At 36.8% G+C, this 21,648-nt stretch overlaps 1 pseudogene; it reads left to right on the top strand.

The window, feature by feature from the left end:
- The first annotated feature begins 21,496 nt into the window (after positions 1 to 21,496).
- On the top strand, positions 21,497 to 21,615 carry LOC120606690 (uncharacterized; annotated as a pseudogene).
- Positions 21,616 to 21,648: the final 33 nt, after the last annotated feature.

Raw genomic sequence — 21,648 nt, 5'->3', positions numbered from 1 at the left:
TATTGAAACTATAAATAAGAACCAGTGAAAATCCTAAAAATAAAAAGTACAATAAGCAAAATGAAATACTTGTTGGATGGTAGTAACAGCAAATTGGACACAACAGGAGAGAAGACCAGGGAACTTGAAAACAAGTCAACAGAAAATTTACAAAATAAAGCACAGTAAAAAAAAAAAAATGTTGAAAAAGAATGAAGAGTATGTCAATGACAAGTGGAACAGAGTTAAGTTATCCCACTTACAATATATGTCTGATTATAATCTCAGAAGGAGAGGGGAAAGGTAATGGAGAATAAAAAATACTTGAAGAAATGAGTGAAAGTTTCTTAAATTTATCAAAAATAGCATTACACAGATACAGGAAAATCAAGCCAAATAAACACACTCACACACACAGAAAAAAAAACACATACTTTCCTACATCACAGTTGAACTGCTAAAATCCAAACATTAAAGAAGTTCTCAAAAGAAGTTTAGGGAAGAGGCACATTACATCTAGAGAAACAGTGATAGCAAGTAAGTTGACTTCTCAGAAACTATAGAGGCTATAAAACAATGGAACACTATTTTTAAAGTGCTGAAATCAGAGAACTGTCAATCTAGAATTCTATATCCAGGTGAAAAATATCTCAAAAACAAAGGCAAAATAAAGTTATTTTCAGATAAACAAAAGCTTAGAGAATGTGTCTTTGACAACTCTACACCTATGAAATGCTAAAGGGAGCTTTTGTAAGAAAGGGGAAATGATATCAGATGGAAATTTAAGTCTATAGGAAGGGATAAAGAGCAGTAGAAATGTTAAACGTGTGAAAATACATAAAAGAACAGTTTTCTTTATTTTCTTGTATTCAAGTCAATTGACTTCAAAGCAAAAAATAATAACAATATACTACAGAGTTTATTACAGATAACAGTAAACTATAAGACGCTAAAAGCACAAAAGATGGAAGGAGTATAAATGAAAACATTGCTGCAAAACTCTTACATTTTAAGTGAAACGATATTATATTAATTCAAGGTAGACAGTGATAAATTAGAATATATATTATAATCTGTACAACAAACACAAAAAATGTCTGTAGAGGGCCTAGGGAAATCAGAAAATCACCCTGGAACCCAAGTGTCAGCTAGCAGTGCTTTGAACAGAAATGGTGTCTTCCCAAACCACTAGCCCCGGACTCTCCTGCTAAAGTAAGTAGGCCATGACCTAAGCCTTTCTCCCCATATTAGAGAGAATACAGAAAAAAGTGTGTATATGCAAAGAGGTAGAGGCATACGATGCATGCAGGTAACTATGTTATTTCAGTTATCCTGTGAATGATACCTAACTCACGTTCTGAGGGCATAATTGTGGTACACTATGGAGGGTGTATACTTGCTAAAGACAATTGGAAGAATTAAAGAAGTTTTGACTGAAGTCCATTCAGATCCTCTCAGAATAAGTTTGCTCAGTCGGACCAGCTTGCACCTCTTAGCTATAAACTAACTATAATCAACCACATATATGGGAACAGCAATTGGTGACATTCTCCACATATGCTTTGTGTACCGATACACAGAAGTAAAGCATGACAGTTAACTTCTAATATGCCTAACCAACAGGTTCCCAGAAAGAAAAGACCAGAGAAGCAAGAAACATAATTTTTAGTTTAGGGATTCTTATGCACTCAAAGAGAGGTTACAATGGTCTAGGAAAAAATGTTCTTTGCTGTATAATGGAGGTGGCACTAAAAGTAGTTACAGGTACCCTAAGCTAGCCTTAGGAAGCATTACAGAGGCATGATCTATCAGAGATCAATGAGTTAAGAGATACTATTAAGGAGTCTTAACAATTTCTGGTTCTATGTGGGTCCATGATTATGATTATATGTGTGAATTTTCATTGTATAGATTAAAACTATAAAAATATGGATCAAGGAGGGGTAACAAACGAACATTTTATTAATTTCAAATTGCATCCTTGGTGATTGAACACAGGCACACACCTACAAAGCATTGTCTGTTCCTTACTTCCAGGACAAAGCACTCCTGCTTGCCCATTATGGATTCAAGTAAATATTAGGGTGCTGGTCATTTGTAGCTGTCATTCTTAGTCATCATCCCTAAAAAACAAATGTGTTTTCTAACTAGGGGTTTAATTGGGGACTTATCAAGAAGAGTACTAGTTTCTGTTAACCTGAATCCTAACTTGAATGTATACGTCATCTTCTTTGAGGAAAATTTTATAAAATATCATTTTATATGTAATATTAGAGTCAGCAGTGTATCTTAGAAAGAGCACTGAAATGAGAAACTAAGTCTGAATACATGAGTTATACCTAGGTTCCCTACTCTGCCTCTGCCTATGTCAGTTTGTGCAATTCCCTCCTTTCCCTGAACATCAGTTTTCTTACCTATAAAATGAGGAATTTCCATTTAAGCAGTAACTATTAAATCCTTTTATGTCACAATTCCTTTGAGAATTTTATGAAAGTTATAGATAAACGTTCTCAACAGAATAATGCCCAAAGTTGGACAAACATTTTTTCCTCCTCTCACATTTTCTATTTTCCATTTTGGCACCTTCCAAGACCACTCTAACAATAAGAGATATCTTGTATAATGTAATCCCTTGGCTGATAAAGATACTTGGTGTCTGATTGTTTTTAGATATTTCATCCAGAGGCCAGGCCTCCTAATGTCTTGCCTTTCACACTCTTCTGCACACAGGATCTGAAGTTTCCCCTGCCCTCTCCAGCAGGTGAGAAGCCAAACACACAAAAAGGCAAGAACTTTGGAGAAAGAGAAAAAGTTTAAAGGACTTAACAACGGTGCAAAAGTAAAGATATCACTATTGGCAGCAATGTGTCCATATGGGTTGCCCCAAAATCTGAGAAAGGCCTTCTCTTTCTGAATATGGTGTAGACTGATCAGTTTGTCCCCAATCTTCAGATTCTGTATGAGTTAGACTACATCATTCTGAACAAAAATGAAAGGATTAGTCTTCAAGAGTGTGTGTGTGTGTGTGTGTGTGTGTGTGTGTGTGCCTGGCTGACCTGAATCTGCCCATCTGCCCTCTGCCCTCCAGGAGATCCCTAGATTCCTGTGTGGAAGACATAGATTCAAAGAGCATCACACATGAGACAACCAAGCCAACCAGTTTCTTTTTATGGCTTTTCCACCTCCCCTCCCACATGGCACACATTTACAAAATTTTATACTTAATTTCAGGTGTTCACAAACCCCTAATGTCCATCTATGGCTCCCAAGATGAGAATTTGAAAATTAGACAACAACGAAGTTCCTTCTTTTTCTAATATTTGGAGTCTATAGCTATCTTTGTATATACCTTTTTAAAGTATAGAAGTTATGTTTTATATTAGAGAAAATTAACACAGAGAGACAAAAATAGCTCTGTTCAATCACAAGAATCAGTGGGGAACCATTTCTAGTGGCAGGTCTCTCTCAGGCTTATTAGATAATTGTGTTCACCTTTACTGCTTGAAATAACTGACACTTCTGGAAGAGAATGAAGAAAATAAATGGGGATTCACAATGGATAGAATTTACCCAACTAGAATTCAACCAGAGTCATGAATCGATTATTCAGTACAAGTCTCAGATGACAGTCAAGGTTTTTTTCCAAGTAGATCAACAACTCCGGTCATAGAAGCCCTCACTAGAGTGCCCAGCCTTTCTCCCTACACGACCCTGCACATTTAATGAGCACCCATGTGTTCCAAGGTCAATATTCCCCTCATGAATTGACTGTATTTCATCTGAAGGATTTCAAATGCAACAAAAGTTGATCCATGGCAAAGATGAAAGAGCTGCTTAACAACAGCTGCGATAAAGGAAATTAAAACAATTAGATACTCTTCAATTGGGAATTAAACTATTTTCAGTATGACCCACACACACCAGTACTCTAGAAGAGCTGACATTGAACAAATTGAAATGAATGATGACAAAGCAAATCCGCTCTTACATTTGGAACTTATAAAAAAGGCAAAATACTTTCAGAAAGAAGCTAATTTTTATTTTTAAAAGTCCTACTTCTTTCTTGAAGGAAATCTATCACTCTACAAATGCCTATAAAACTTCATTTTTTGGCAAAGAAACCACAATAATTTTGTAATGTCGACAACATCAATTCATATAAGTTTACTAGAAAAATTTTTCATAAAATACAATCAAAAGTCAAAATAAAAGTTATAGAATAACTAATTAGTCATTAGAGCTCAGTGGATTAGATATATGGATCAGGCAGGGTCCTGGCTCACCAAAAATGGTAGTTGAGAACAGTTTAATAAAGGGCCTATTTATATACACACACACATACACACACACATATATGTGTATATATACACACACACACATATATATTTATATTTATATACACACACACATGCATACAGATTTAATAAAATAGATAGATAGATAGATAGATAGATAGATAGATAGATAGATAGATAGATATAGATAGATACAGGTAGATATATATAGCAATTATGGAGGCTGAAAATTCTAAAGATCTATAGTTAGCAAGCTGGAGACCCAGGAGAGCCAATGTGTGGTTTTAGCACTAGTCCAAATTCCTGACAACAAAGAGGGCCAATGGTATAAATTCCAGTCTGAAAGCCAGAAAGAACCCAGGAAGAGCTGATATTTCAGCACAAGTCTAAAAGCCATAAAGGACTGATGCCCTACCTCAGGTAGTCAGGAGAGAGGAGTTCCCTGTTACTCAGCCTTTTTGTTTTATTCACAATTTCAACTGATTGAATGAGGCCCACCCACATCAGGAAGAGCAATCTGCTTTACTCAGTCTGCTGATTCAAATGTTAATCTCATCCAGAAATACCCTCAGACACACCCAGAATGATGTTTGACCAGATGTCTGGCACTCCATAGATCAGTCAAATTGACACATCAAATTTAACCATCACACAGGGTGTTGATTGAGGTTAAGAAAACCAAATGTCTAGGGCTAGAAACAGTATCCCCATCCTGGGTTAGCAATAGCCAAGAGCCATTACAACCACAAGGCCTGGAAGACAGATTCCTTAGCGCATGTCAGAACGTTCAGAGGTTGCCCAAAGACCAAAATCTTCTATAATTTGGAAGGGGCCAGCTTCCCAGTTACAGAACAGTATGGGAACAAGTGGATATAGAACATAGATGAGACACACACACACAAAAATATCCAGTTTAGCATTATTTTGAAAATCAGGGGAAACAATGAAAGTTATAAAATGATGGCCTAAAGTTATAGACAGGCATGCAGGCTAGAATTCACTTGGTAGCTTGTATAGCTTAGGAATTATATCAATATAGCTGCTATAAAACAAAATACAGATGCCGAAGTCTCACTCACACCTATCAAATAAGAATCTGGGATGCCTAATGTCAGGCATGAATATATGTTTAAGTTTCTACGAGTGATTCTTTTCCAGACCCCTGATTTAAGACACTACTTTAAAGAATGTTTTTCATCTTTTATCTAGTTATTTTGGGATCATATACCTGTTTCCAAAGTAAGCTGTAAGAATTTTTTTTTAACATAAAGTGTTTATATGATGCTAAAAACTCATCGAACTTTTATTTTCACTAAGTTGACTACATTGATTATTGATATGTTATCCTGTACGTACACACAGATCTAGTTGTATCAGCCTAAAACACATGATGGTAGAAAGAACCTATCTACCTACTTTCTCCATCATAACAATGCTCCCAGAACAAGGAAGACCCTCCAGAAATTAGTAAACCAGGGTCAGAAATCAATGGTCATTTTCAGGGAAAATTCCTCAATCCCATCGTTTACCTTAGAGTCTTGTAGTCTGAAATAATACCTCCTGTTAATTCTTTCCTTGATTCTGTTTTCTTTATTAAATCATTTTGAAGGCTGCAATTTTATTCTAACCCTTCTAAGAAGTGAGACATTTTGCAAATATGTTCTGCACACACTGTGACAATCAGAGTCATAGTGAGTGGATAAATAAAGAGTACATTTAATATACAGACACAGAGATGGGTGCTTTATATGTATTATCCTATTACATCCTTATAACTATTCTATACCATAGGCATTCTTCTGTTATTTTTAAGATGACAAATTTGGAAGTCAGAGAGATTAAGTAATTTGCCTGAGGACACATAATTATTGAGTGGCCAGAACCATGGTTTTAATTTCTCCAGAGACTATAGCCTTTTGGCTATTTCATACCTCTGCCTATGAAGTCAGAAGGCTAAAGAGCCTACATCAGCAACTGAGAGAGACTTTAGAATCTGGAAACAAGTTTTTGACATCTCCACAACAATTACATTTGTTTTACAATATCTGTAAGTGGTGACAGACAAGAAAGTTCTGTGTTTGGGGCACAATTGATTTCAAATGGATTTAATGAATTACTCACACTGGGGAATACGGTCATGGGACAGAAAAATCCATCTACCCAGGTTATGCTTCAGTACATTTCTCCAGCCGAAAAGGTCAAGGAGATCCCAACCGCCAGGAGGAATGACAGATCCTTGCAACATGGCAGGGTCAACAGGTGACAGGCAAAACAATAAAGGGGGAAATTAGCAAAAAAGCATATTATTTAAGAGCAAGTATGTATATATTTACATAATACCAGTAGTTTTTTTTTAATGTAATGGTCATTTATCATTTTTATCATTAAGAAGTGACCATTTCAAAGAAAACATTGATCACTGTCTCCTTGAAATTCTTCAGCACATGCAGTTATCATATAAATGTAGGTTTGTAATATTTATCTTGAAGAATAGTAAATGGCACAAGAAAGATAAGGAATCTAAAGACAGATAAATTTGGTCTGAGTCTTGGTGCTTTCATTTACTTGCTGGGTGACCTTAAAAAAATCACTTGATCTTTCTGAGCTTGAGTTTTTTGGTTTTTGTTTTTTTCATTTGAAAGACTGTTATGGTTACAAAGATAACACTTACATACTGTATATTATGTGCCAGGAGCTCTTTTAGGTGCTTTACATGGATTAGTTCATATAATGGTCATAATAATCTTACAAGGGAGATCCCATTATTATTCTTATAAGCAACAGAGCTAAGGATAAAATCTAAGCAGTCTCCTCCAAAATCCAGCTCTTAACTACTCCCCTACACAGACTAAATGCCTATACAACTTGGTTTGTGTAATTATTAGGTAAGATAATGTGTCTTAGATGCCTAACGATAAGAAAGGTGCATTCCTTTTAGTAAAAGAATCTCTTCCTTGCTCTACTCCTACCTCATCCCATCCTCAGACAGGAGTAGTATTGCTGTGGACTAATTTCCAGGATAATCATTGCCTTTCATTTTCTAAAAGCAGGACTGTAGTGGGGGGTCGAGGGGAGTGTATATAAATAAGTCTATTTTAGGGGGAAATTTTACTTTTTCTTGATAGTTGACATATTCTGGGATAGTCTTTTTTTATTGAAGAAGTTGAATGAAAAAAATATCTTTGTTTACATGTCACTGTGGTATAGTATGTCTCATGACACATCAAATGTGTTGAAATTACATACAGCAAAACCATGAATATATCTATGTGCACTGCATATACTACATGTATAGACCAGTAAAAATTACACTTATGCATGTAAACATTGCTTTCAAATACCACAACTATACATATCAAAATGTTAACAGGGATTATTTTCCAAATTTGGGTAACAATTTTTATTTTCTTTTTCATGTTTTACTGTATTTTCCAAATTCTCTAAAGTAAATGTGTATTACTTTTTAAATCAAGAGAAGACATATTTAAAAAGAGGGTCAGTCATAAATAAAAATAATCTGGATTTTTACGGAAAAAAAATTGGACAGTTTGATACTACTTAAACTTTAGCTTCCTGTGTCAGACTGTCGGTTTTGTTTTTATTTCTTCCTTCAACTTCCCTGGGTGCTTTTAAGATCGTGCCCAACTCTTCTAAGACAAAGGTCAAATACTGGACTATTCTCAAATCATTCTGGTTTGCTTATGTTTCACAGAAAATGGTCCTACCACAGCTAATGTGTTCTACTTGCTCAGGACTTCTACATTCTTAACTGATTTTGACTCCAAATAAATTGTTCATGGTAATATTGTAATTGACGTGAAATAAGCCACAACCTGCATCATCTACAAACACTGTCAAATCCAAATTGAGTTCATGTCTGTGTGGAGCTAAGAGCAGGCAGGTCTCCTTGTGTGTAAATAGGGAGGCGTTGCATTCGAGCAAGGAGGGGGTTGTGCAAAGGCATTCTTGGTAGGAATGCTAGATTCATGCTCATCAGATTTAAATACACTCACACCACAGAGGAACATTGTCATATGTGACTGATCAAGAAAACGGATGTTTTTAGTAATAGGTAATTATTCCTTCAAAAAGAGTTGCTTAAAAATAATGAAAATATTGAACTCAAATCCTGATCTGCAGCCATAGGCGACAAGGACTTAGATGTGTATGCGTGTCTATAAAATCTTAATTTTCCTATAGTGGAGCCATATAGACTATGACAGTGTGGCTGGGCACTTGTCCCTAGGAAGTCACAAAGAGGTAAAAAGCAGTTCTGTTTCTGCTGGAAGCGCAAAAAAGGAAGGGGCTAATAGCCAGGGAAATAGGCCAGACTGTGGAAAGTAAACCCAAAAAAAGCACAAACACACATCACCCTGAAAATAGTCTTGGCTGGACAAATGGTGGACTGGAAGAGCCTATTGAGAAAGAAATCGCTGAGAACATTTTAATTCTCTACAACCATTTGCCTTCTGCCATGATTGTGAAAACCACAACAAAGGGAGAAAGGCTTACTCACCATGGGAGAGAAGGTCACCCCAGATGAAAGTGGTGCTACTGAACGTACTGTGGCCTTAATCTGCTGTCCTTCCATAGGTCTAACGAGATACTATAGTTCAAGCTAATTTTATAGTTCGAGATTTTCATAAGAGAAAGACGCCTTGGATTGTTCAGTTGTGAATATAAACAGAAGCCCCCGTGTACTATTCTGTGGGCAATACAGCTATGCTCACCAGTCCAGTGACATAGAAACCTAAACTGTCCCTCAGTATAGGTTTCATTATAGGAGGTCATGAGGTCTGGCCCCGGGAATCTGATGACTGGTCCCACTTTTAATAGTTCTCTGTGCTCATTTTTTTTTTAGCGTGGCACTAATGTTCTTCCCTTTACTTCCTCTATTGCGGGCTTGTGACAGAAGTATCTTCAGTTAATTTTTATGTTTTATTTTTATATGCTTTTTTCACAATTAGATAATTACTTGTGACAGAAACCTTGAGAAGACATGGGCTAAGCTATAAAAGGGACAGGCAAGGTGCGCCCCAGGCCCCGTAGAGGAGGACATCCCTGACCAGGTGTTTCCTGACATGATGTGAGGAGGAAGAGGATATACATTTAACATCAGCTTTTTATTAGGGTGTAAAGTGTTTCTCAAGAAGACATGAAGGTTTTAATTCAAAGTGAGTAAAAACTCATCTCTGTAACAAAAGAGGAAGAGATTAATAAAATGCAAAATTCCTGGATCTCACTCAACTTTTAGCCTATTCTTTTTATTCAGACATTCTTAAAGCGACTTCTTCATCAAATCTTCACTTGAGGAGAGAGTAGAGCACATAGGGAAGTAGTCCTACTAAGGGGGGAAATCCACTTTAAGTGATCACACGGCATTACAAAGATAAGTGATTCATTCACCAGCAAGAGAAAAGTACATCACAGGGAACGTAGCAGAACTAGCCATTTTCTTGAGATTATTCAGATCATCCGTTAAGCCTACATGACCTAGAGTGTGGGCTGCCATTTGAATGCATGTCATATCTATTGTGGAATCAGGCAGGGAGGTTTGATTTCTTCTTCAGTTCACTCTTCTTCTAGTAGTCATGCTACTAAGTTGAAATTTAACCTTCTATGATTTTTTATTACATTTATAGGCATTATGTTCTCACAAAGGGTGCTGGATTCAACAGTTTATGTCTAAAACCATAAAAAAGCCACTTTCGCATTGTGCATTTTGCATGGATGCAACGTATACATGGAAGGGAGTTGGCATTTTCATCTACCTCCAATTGCTAAGTTAATGAATTTTCAGTGGCATCCCTGGTCGACTTCTCCAAATTTGTAGAAATCATCATACATTAAGTAGTTTTCAGAATATTGATTTTTCTAACCAACTTTGGGAAAAATATATATCTTCGAATTCCTGCCTTATTCTATGCCCTCATCTGGGTAGATACCACCCTCCTGATTAATCCACAGCAACAGATCTCTTTCTGGTTTCAGTCTTACCCTTTCCCAACCAGCATTACCATCACTGCCTTGAAGAGGAGCATCATGGCAAAAGCATGACAATGTGCCTGACTCTAATTGTTGCTCTGATTGCTTAATGATCAATTTGACCTTCTGGGTCCTGCACTGTGTCCCAGGAACCTGAGCCCATCAACTAATCCGAACACATTAGCTCAGAAGGAAGAGCCTGCCCGAACTTCTTTTAGTGGCAATGCTCTGGAATCCCATCTCTCCATGACTTTCAAGACTATTCATGATCTGATGAATTGCTTAATTTATAGCTCCAAACTTGAACTCAGCTGAAAGCTCCAGACATATACTCTATGACTCCACTTGGAAGTCTTGGAAGCTCAAACTCACTGTGACTAAAGCTGAGCTGTAGCCCTTCCCTCAAACCTGCCCGCTTCAGTGTAACTGGGTCGGTAAATGGCTTTCGCATAAACGAAGCCAGTGTTCACGCTGGAAATTTGAGCCTCTCCCTCCCTTCTCACATCCAGTTCAGAACCAAGTCCTGTGGATTCTGACTTCAGATACAACTCAAAATTATACACTGCTCTCCGCCACCATTGTCACCAAATAAGGCCACCTCAGTTACAAAAGCATTCTAACTAGTCTCCTTGGTTTTATGGTTTCCACACAGCAGGTGAAGTGATCTTTATAAACATAATCCGATCAGATTATTCCCTGATTAAACTTTTCAGTGGGTTCTCACAATGCTTAGGTCCATGAGGGCTTCAATATCTGGGAACTGACTATTTCTCTTCATCGTGAACCACCTTCCCTCATATTCACTATGTCCTGTCATACTGTCCTCATTTCAGCTTCTCAGATACACTGAGCCGATTCCCCACTTCAGGGATTTTGCACATGAGACTACCATTGACTGAAACACTAATCTATGAACTTGACAGTTAGCCCACTCCTACTCACTCTTTAGGTTGCAGTTCAAATGTCCTTTCTTCAAGAGTCTTTCCCCAATGCACTAATATAAACTAACATTTATTACAGTTTTTACTTTTGGTTTACTTGTGTGAACCTTTGTTGGTTAACTCCTCCTCTAAATTATGTTCTGAGAAGTCAGGAACCACATCTCTTTTGCTATTCACTTTCCCCAGGCCTGGCGTATTGTAGATGTTCAAGCACTATTTTAAAGCATCTTCTATAAAAGGTTGATTTGTTAAAGAATTACAAAGTAAAATAGACTGCAAAAAACTAGCCCGAGAGAATCTGTGTGGCTCTTGCCGCAAGAAGAGCTCTTCTCGCCCGGTTTTCCAAACTCCACAGATCAAGGGCACAGCAGGATTCTTGATGGCTTATACAAGCTCGGCTCAGGAGCGCCAGACCTTCTTCTTCGCTTGGCCCCACTCTCAAATAATATGAACATTTTCTTATTAAAAAGGAAAAGAGCATCTAAGGTATTTTATTCTGAGTATTTGTTCAGTGAAGAGAAGTTTACACAGCTTGCGGAGAATTATTCAGCAGGAAATTAAACCTCTGTAATTCTGAATTTTCACTTTGCTTTCAATTGGCAGAGTTTCCTGGCAAACCACTCTGCCCTCTCGAACATTCGTAATACCGCATCCGCCACCAAAATGTGCTTTCTGAGCCAAATCACAAAATAGGTTAGACAGGACAACTCTCTGGAGGTCTGAGATACTAGGTGGTGGATAGGCTATGAATACACTATGAGGGCATTCAGATATGGCCAGTGATCAATACCTAAGTTGCGCATAGTAATTTGGAGCTTATAAAATACTCACATAAGATAATGAATTAACAGAGAAAACGCCCTTATATTATCTATGTGAATATATTATATGATTTGAGCCTCCCAACAATTTTATGAGACTGATCTTGTGATTCTATTTTACCAGTGAGACAACTGAGCAGTTTAAAGAAGTTTAAATGACTTGCCTAAAGTCACACGACTATTGCCCCCAACACAGAAATCGAAATTAGAACTTCTGACAAATATTTTTTTTTTTTTATTATCCTGTGGTGCTTCTCTTCAGCAGGAGTCTGATTGTTTGGCTATTTTATTTTGAGAAGATAATTGACTTCACCCAGAAACAAAAAGCTACAATAGAGAGTAGATTTGTATATTGAGCAAACAAATAAACAACTCGATCCTTTGCATACTAAAGAGAGACAAATTGATTTTTATTTTTTTTTTACTCTGCTCTATTTTGTAACAAAGAAAAATCAACTTTTAAAAAAACCTCCATGGGACTAAAAGACTTCGATGGGCTTTTGTATAAAGAATAATTGGATAATTGTTTCCCTTATTTCATCATGTGCAAGACATGATAGTTTGTGTCACTCACCATTATTTTTATGCATTTTAAAAAAATACTGTGCCAATTACATCAGGACAAATCAATGGTAAGAATCCCAATTTCAAAAATGTTTTTAGAAAATCTAAATGTGCATTTAGAATCTATGAAATATGTAAGATAATTTAGATCAGTAAATAGGGAAATTATTGTTCCTCAGATATTTCTTTAGCAATTCATTTCTTCTTTCCATTCCTCCTGCTAAATTTCTAACTTAAGCCTTCGTCATCTTTTACCTGGTCTATTAATATGCAAAACCTATTGTTTTTCCCATCTCACTTTTCCTCCTTCCAATCCATCCTCAGTATGTCATCAGAGTAATCTTTCTAAAATAAAGCTCTGTCGATGAGTTTTATAAGTTAAAAAATTTCATGGATTTCCTACCTACAGGATTAAATTTAAACTTATTAAATGAACGCCCAAGGCACTTTATAATCGGGGCCAAACTACTATCTTTGTAGCTTCATCTCTCTTCACATCTCATGTGTATTTTACCCACATGCTTAGCTTGTCGCCACTCTGCATGTATGCCACGCGGAGAGAGGCCAACATTCTCCATTCACACCACATATATAGAGGTGAACATTCTTCATTTGCACCATACTTATAGAAATAAATGATCATTCTTCACTCACACCACACAGATATAAGTGGGTATTCTGTTTTCTCTCTCAGTAAACCACTATTCTCCTTTGTTGGTAAACTTTTGCGCATACATCAAGACTCAGATCAAGCGGATTATTCTTTATAAAGCCTTCTCCATCCACTTTCAGGCAGCTAGTAGAGCCAAACAGGGGGATGGTAATAACTTCATCCAAATCACTCCTTTCCACAGATGAGGAAAAGAAATCCAAATAACTAAAGTATTTTGCCCAGCATTATACAGCGAATTAATAACAATGTTAGCATAGGAAGTTATGGTTTCTCACTCTCAGTTCACTTTTCCCTGCACTTACATGGACCTAAATGAAAGGAAAGCGTGAAGGTAAAACCTAAGACTATGCCTGGTCAGCAGATCTTTATGGTTTTCCTCCAGCGGGTCTATCTAGAGCTACCCAGACCACCAGGAGGCAAATGATATTCATTTGCATGTCAATTACAAGTACATCCAAATCTGTGTTCCCTGACTTTGGTTACTTTACCTCTCAGAATAATAATGCCTACCTCATAAAACATTGTGCAGATTAAATGAAATTTGTGTCTTTCAAATGCCTAGCATAAGACCTGGAATAATTAAGGCTCAATACATATTAGCTTTTTTAACCATTTCCTACTAAGTGAGGACTAAATACGGTTGCTTGTAGGTTAAATTCATTGTGAAACCACCAAAGTAGTTAAGGAACATTTTATTTAATACATCTGAAAAAAACACACAGCTTTGGTATAAATTTCTCAGTGAGGACAATGCCACCCTGTTTATATAATACACATATGTGTTCACTTTAAGAATGAGGTGGGTGGCACTGCCACCAAATGTCATAGCTTTTAGTTATTGACCCACAGCTGAAAATGGATCAGTTGGGCAAATAGAAGGAAGCAAACAAATCTACAACTATAAATATCAGCACACACCCAGAAATAGCGAAAGAGATCAAAGGCAGATTATAGCTAACCAGGAGAGACACCAAGGAGATTCACATTGGGGCAGCAAGATCAAGGCACCCAGAAGACCTTTCAGAACTTCCAACCATATCTGGAAAGAAATCAAAGGCTGAATCCTTGGCTATTACATTTCAAAATAAATAAAGACTCCTCTACTTCCTTCACAAAAGATCGGCCAAGCTAAATTTATGCTCTAGAATATTACCCTGGGAGCTATCCCTGGAAGAAATCATTTTAACCCTAATTCTACTCTTTGTTTTGAATCCAAGTCTTCTGCCTTAGACCACACAGCCATCAGCAGACAAATTAGAAAAGCATCCAATCAAAAAATATTTACTGAGCAAAATGATGCAAAGTGCTATATTAGGGGAAGTGCCAGTCCCCAGGAATTATTGAAACATCCCTCTCGAAGTATTCTAAACTTTCTCTATTACTAGTTCTTTCTTTAGGGTTAAGCACACCCCTTCTTTCTTTTGAAGGTCCTCCTTTAATTGTCAAGATCCTTGGTGTGATGGATAAAACATTAGACTGAGGGGAAGAATATCTGCTGACATCTGACAGCATAAGACTGGAAAGAAATGATAAAAATGATATTAAAAGAGAAGAGGAAATAAAGGTAGGAGAACCAAGAAACAAGATCTGCTACTGCAGTGTAGTTATATTGTGTGATATGGAGCCACATTAAAAACAGATTTTATCTATATTCTAACTTCTGTCAATTCACAGTGGCTCTCTGGAGCCTATGCGAAGGATTGTGAGCCCATTTCTGGACAAAGGAGAAAAGTTGGAGTGATGGTACACATAATGTGTATTTTCTAACTTTTCTATAGGTAAAGAGCACAGTATATGGAGCCAGGTATCTAGATTTGAATCTGCCACATCACTGTACCTCTGTGACATCCAGTTTCTTTATCTATGAAACAAAAGACAATATGATTATTAAAAGTGGTTAGGATAGAGTCACAAAATATTTAGCCTCTGGCTAAATTAAGTAGAAATCATTGATTATCAGGAATTAAGTGGCTTACAAAATCATAGAAAACCTGAGAGAGCCAGCTGTAGGCTGACTTCCTAGAACACTCCCCAGTCCCCAGCATTACAATGCTTCTGCCATGATGACAGTGGAGCTGTCACCACTAGTGAAATAAGGAAGGTGTCGAATTATAAAGCTGCCAACTAAAAAACCACCATGCCTATGCCACAGGCCTATTCAGCAAAATGAGTGTCTACTATCTGTTCTTTCCCCTACTTAACTCGGTTCTGAATGAAAATCTCCTAGGAATATCTGATTGCAAGAACCGAATTACATGTAGCTCTCTAGCTGCAAGGGAGTGTAAGACCCCGAGATTTGGGACTTAAACGGTATTTCTAGTTTAAGAGGGCACTGTTGACAATGCTCTCTGGGGCACTGGCCATATATGCCCCTTCAGGACTGGTTCCACATTCCATTAGCTGAGGAGATTATTGGGAGCTGACATCTCTCAACTCAGTCTTTCTCTGGGAATTACCATCAGTTGAACAGACCTAACTCATCCAAGTTCAGGCCCACTCGCTGGGAACACTACATCTACTTACTGATCCACGTGAGGGTATGAAGAACCAGACCCTTTGCCTCAAGGCAGAATATCTCTGAAGGTCATCCCAGCTCCAGAGGTCCTCATGGAATTGACTGAGTCTGATGTGACTGCTTCACAGTTCAATTCCTTTCTCTGCCCGATCCTATGCCCTTTATTCTCCATGGCTATCAATCTCATGGCCACTCTGCAATATAAACTTCCTGCATACAAGTATTCACCTGAGAAACTGTGTCCTGAGGGATGTGATCTAAGACAGACACATTAGAAGTATGTGGAATAAAGGCTAAGTAAACCAACCCTCAATAGTCACTACAACTTTTATGAGTATGAAACAATATAATTCATATAAAAAATATCCCTAGGACCTTACACGGTGCCTGACCCAGGGTGAGCCAATACATATATGCTTAATAATAATATAATATAGCTAACATTTATTGAACACTCACTATGTTTCCAGACACCATTCTAAGTTCTTTGTACAAGCTAATTTATTTAATCCTCATTGTAAGTCCATGAAGTAAATTCTATCATTACACATTTTACAAATGAGGAAAATAAGTTCCAAAGGAGTTAATTTCAATGTTAGGTTGTAAGTGGTGGAGGATTTTAACCCACATAGTATAATTCTAGAGTCTAGTCTTACCCACTTTTCTGTCTTAGTATTTAATTTGCAACCAATAAAATCTCCCTGCCCAGCCCCTCCGACATACACACATACAAAATCTCTGCTTTCACATTTCAAAACGCAATGGGATTAGGAAAAGGGGACCAAGGGATTTTTATTATGACCTATGGAAGGCTAAATAATGGCCCGTTTAAAATGCCCATTTCTGAATCCCTGGAACTTATGATTGTGTCACATTATATAACAAAAGAGACTTTGCAGATATGATTAAGAATGTTGAGATGAGGAAATTATCCAGGTGGACCTTAAATGTAATCACACATGTCCTTAACAGAGAGAGACAGAGGGAGATACTACAGCAGAAAAAGGCAATAAGATGATGGAAGCGAGACTGGAATAATGTAGCCACAGAACAAAGAATGATAGCACCATCAAGTAGCTGGAAACAAAGCAAAGAAAGGATTCTCTTTTGGAGACTTTGGGAAGGAACCAGCCTTGCTGACGCCATGACTCTAGCCCCATAAGACTCATTTTAGCCTCCTGGTCTCAAAAAAAAAAAAAATTAAGAGAATAAATATATTTGTTTTAAGCCAGTAAATGTATGTTAATTTGTTTCAATGTCAACAAGAAAGTAAATAAAGGACCATAGAAAATGATAATATTTTCAGTATATGTGGAAGCATCTATTGGAGTATTAGGAGTTAGATCTGCCTAACCATTGCAGGTTAATAAGAAGGATCTAACGAACTCTGAAAATACTAGCCTTGGGCTGAAAACCCCTCCCGCCGTCTACTTCATCTATATGGGACAATCGGCTAGGTGGGGAATGAGATTCAGAGATATAGTGAATATGTACTTTGTTACCAGTATGAATAGGTGAAGTCTCTCTTCTCCAAATTTAATTTCTGGGACTTATAAATGGCACATAGGCCAGGTCAACTAGTAAATAATACATAATAAGAGTCATACTTAAATTTCAGACTGGCTTTCTCTGTGTTCCACCTGACAGGTAGCCTTACACATAGTCAAATCAAGAACCAGAAGTGAGACCCACATGAGACAGACAAGACCAGCTCCCATCTGCTAATCATCTGTCAGAGGGTGGGAGAAAGAGAAAAATGCCCCGCAACCAGAGGCCAGGAGACACTTCCTTTCAAATAGAAAATGTCTTCTAAATTTAGAGAGCCTCACTCACTCCATCTCACCATTCTTAGCCACTGAGCCAGCCTCCTTAAATCCTTTCTGGAACAAAGTGGATATATAAAAATATAATTATAATAAATAGTTCTCCTTATCTTCACTGCATAGTTATAAACAGGCTTGGAAATGGTGATGGTGTGTCAGAAGGTGAGAGAAATGGTCTGTTTTTGAGTAATCCTAAATCACCACCTCAAGGAAAACTGTATACCGAAAGGAACTGTGAACAAGGTGATGTGGACCAATGCTTCTCAAACTACCTGTAGTGAAAGAACAATTTTATTTGAAATTTCCTTTCCATCATGGTCCAATTCCCTTGTAAAATACAATCAAAATGAACTACTAGAAAAATGAAACAAAAAGAAAAGACACACTGAAGGCAAGCTCAATCTATTTTACTTATTAGATATGACAAAAATAAAATTACTCTTTCAAAATGCTATTGAAGTTTCTGAAAGCTTACTCTTAATTTCTGCGCTTGCTCTATCACCAATTGGTAACAAACAGTTCAAGGATGGGCGTGGGTCCACAGAACACACTTTGAGAAGCTCTGGTTTGCTCTGCCAGTCTCTACATTGAAAATTCAAGTAAAGTTACCACTAGACTGAATTGCAAGACACCATCACTAGTGTCAGTTATATGTGTAAGTAATGGCAGTCAAGCGTGTCTCGTCTACACTCATTCTGCTAGTGCTGAGCAGTCTCTCTAATCTTGCCCATTGTTTTTTTTAAATAATTAAAATATTTTCACATACCCTTAAATAAGGATATTTACTCTTTCTAGAATTTTAAAATGCTTTAGCTTCCTTCTTAAGTTCAGAGCATTCATGGAATATGGGAATTATGGAAGGGTGAAATAATGATGATTGAAACACCTCAAAATTATAGGCCAACAGGCCAATTTTGTGAAAAGCAAGCAGAACCGAATTTCTCAAAGATCTCCACACCAATGAAATTCCATTCTCCAATTGTTTCACAAACATAGTATAAAGGAAATCTGCCTGAAATTCACCTGCATGCTTGCTAAAAAGGTATATAGCAGGGGTCACACCCTAGCATCACTGGTTCAGCATCTTTGTTAGTGACGCTTGAGAAGTCACATTTTAAACTAAACAATCCATCCATTTTTAGACTCACAGAGGATTAAGAAGTAGTACATTCATTTTTAAAAGTATCCTTTTAAAGATAAATAAATAAATAAATAAAAATAGAGTGTCCTTTCAGCACAGAGTTATCCTTTCACCTCTAATAAAATGCAATTTAAGTAAATAAATAAATAAAATGCAATTCTTTAGTTTCATTTTTATATTTTTAGAGCTTCGTAATTACATCATATTAGTGCTAGTGTGTATTTAAATCTGATGTTTTTACATCTCATCTTCTTTCAATTAAAGTAGCTTAAATTATTTTGAAAACAAACATGTTTTGTCTTTTGCAATCATTATTATAGAAATTGGCAAAAAAAAAAGCGAGAAATGCATCATAAAAAAGGTGTAATAACTGGCTATAAGGAAAATGATACTTGTCCTAGAACAGCTAGAAATCATTTGGGATTCATTTAGTACCGGCTTAGTGGGAGAACTGATCAAATGAATCTAGAAACTGAGTTATCAGCGCCAAGCATTTACAGAGCGACTCGTTTTGAAAATTCAGTTTGATGGGAGCATTGAGTAACAGTATAATTTCATCCTACCATCCTGAGATTTTGTGATTCAAAAGGGCATGTCTTTATTTTGACATTCAAAACTCACAATTCACTTGACTCTGTTGAGAAATACTGAGGTGTTTTTGTTTTTGTTTTAACCCTTTCCTTACTTCAAAATGAAATGACTACATAAGAATTGTACCTTTAAAATCAAGAAGACATGATTTCCAGGGAAAAAGCAAGACCAATTGAAGCATCCATTCTTTGGGTGACTGTTCAAACATTTTATATACATTATTTTAATACTCACAACTCTGCAAAGAGGATATTAGGATCTTCATTTTATAAGCAAGGAAATTGAAGATCAGTGAAGGTAAGGAACAAACCCAAAATCCCACAGCAAGTAAGAGACAGAGCCAGAACTGAACCCAGCTCTACCTTACTCCAGGGCCTATGCTGAGTCCATCACACAATGAGGCCTCCTAACTCAGATGGGTTTTACAAGTATAGATTGCCTCAGCAATGCTTATTCATACATAGGTTTGAGATTATTACCTGTGCTCTGTCAAGAATTACATTGCCTACATATAAGAGAACTTAGATACAATTGCAAGTGGTGGGGTTCCAGGGAAAACAATGATGGATTACAAAAGATCAGCCAATCCTCTGTTTAAGCACCAGAGAACCCAACAAATATATCTGACATTCAGCTACTTAGCCTGATTCCACAATGACAATTCTCTATGGTCCCTACTAACTGAAAGAACCCTGGTAGATGAGTTTGAGTTTACCTGTTGAATCTTCTCTCTATTTCATCCTGAAATGCAAGTCAGCGGCACTATCTCTAAGCATAGAGCACTACAGTTCGGAAACAATTAAAGGCTTCAGGACAGGAAGTGAGTGAGTTCCTTGGGTATCAAATGCACTAATAAGTTCTCAAATATGCAAAATCTGAACTGCCCTCAAACTTTACTCTGCCTTAGAGTCTTGCAATGGCTACTATATAAAGATATGTTTCTTATCTCTCAGGGACCAAGCAAGAGAAATGTAATGTACCAGCACATTTGATTCCCTTTAGACAAAACTTGGCAATAAATACTTTCTTTAGGCCACAGGTAGTCCTAAACATTTTATTACAAAATATCTCTTTTCTGGATCCCCCCCAATAAAATGTAAAAATAAACAAACAAAAAGTCTATCAAACTGCATTTAATAAACCAGTTTTCAATTCTCTATGAATAAGTTATGACAGCCAAGCAGAGCAGAGTCACTCTAGTTTTAACCAGAGTAAAGATTTGTTGCTACAGATAGCCTTAAAGCATGGGAATAAACATTTTACTGTTGGCCTCCATGGAAAAGTGGTCTGATTATCTCCTCCCAAGACCCCATCACCATCTATTACCTACCTCAAGGATGCAGGGTAAACATTATCAGACGATGAGTCGTTTCGTTTCCAATCTTATTTCTCTCTTTTTCTTGGCCAATAGAAAGCCCAGAAAAAGCCTATTTTATGCTTAAATGCTATTTCTCCTCACTTAGGAGGTTTTATGTTGTTGTTACTATTTTTCAATGAGTTCTGGAGGCTTTTTCTCTTTAGAAAGGTAATATACTAAAGGCAATGTTATCCTGGCTTAGATCCTGAAACAGACTTAAATTGCTAGTTGATATCAACTGATGAAATCCCAATATAGCCTACAGTTTAGTTAATAATAATGTACAAATGTTAACATTTTAGTTTTAACAAACATACCACAGTTGTATAATATGTTAACATTAAGAGAAACTGAGTGAAAGGTATATGGGAACTCTAGCTTTGCAACTTTTTTGTAATCTAAAATGATTCCAAACTAAAAAGTTTACTCCCCGCCCCTCCCCCGCCAGAAAAACATTTATTAGAGAAAATTTAGAAACTACAGACAAGCAGAAATATAAAGAGGTAATAACGCAAAGATGACTGGCCAACATTTTGGCACTCCCAGGTTTTTTTTCTATGAAAACATATCTAATTCCTGCTGTCACATATTATATTCAAGTATGGTTTTTACTTAATAGAATAGGTGAGACTATTTTCATGTCAAATATTAATTTAGAACATTTATCCTTTCAATATCCAATTGTATTGACTGTTTCCTACAAACTGCCTATATGGTGCTGCATTGCTGAGCTCTATCTTAAATTATTGGAACATTAAACAACTGTAGAATTTTTATGTTATTACTTTTTATTATTTAAAAATATGCTGTAGTCTATGGCCATGCTACCCTGAACACACTCAATCCCGTCTAATCTCGGTAGCTAAGCAGGATCAGGCCTGGTTAGTACTTGAATAGGAGACCATCTAGGAAGACTGGGTGCTGTAGGTATAAAAAAATACATACACACACACACACACACAC

This window comes from Pteropus medius, unplaced genomic scaffold (genome assembly GCF_902729225.1).
Source record: "Pteropus medius unplaced genomic scaffold, Ma_sr-lr_union100, whole genome shotgun sequence".
NCBI lineage: Eukaryota > Metazoa > Chordata > Mammalia > Chiroptera > Pteropodidae > Pteropus > Pteropus medius.
This window is presented reverse-complemented; position numbering and strand designations above follow the sequence as displayed.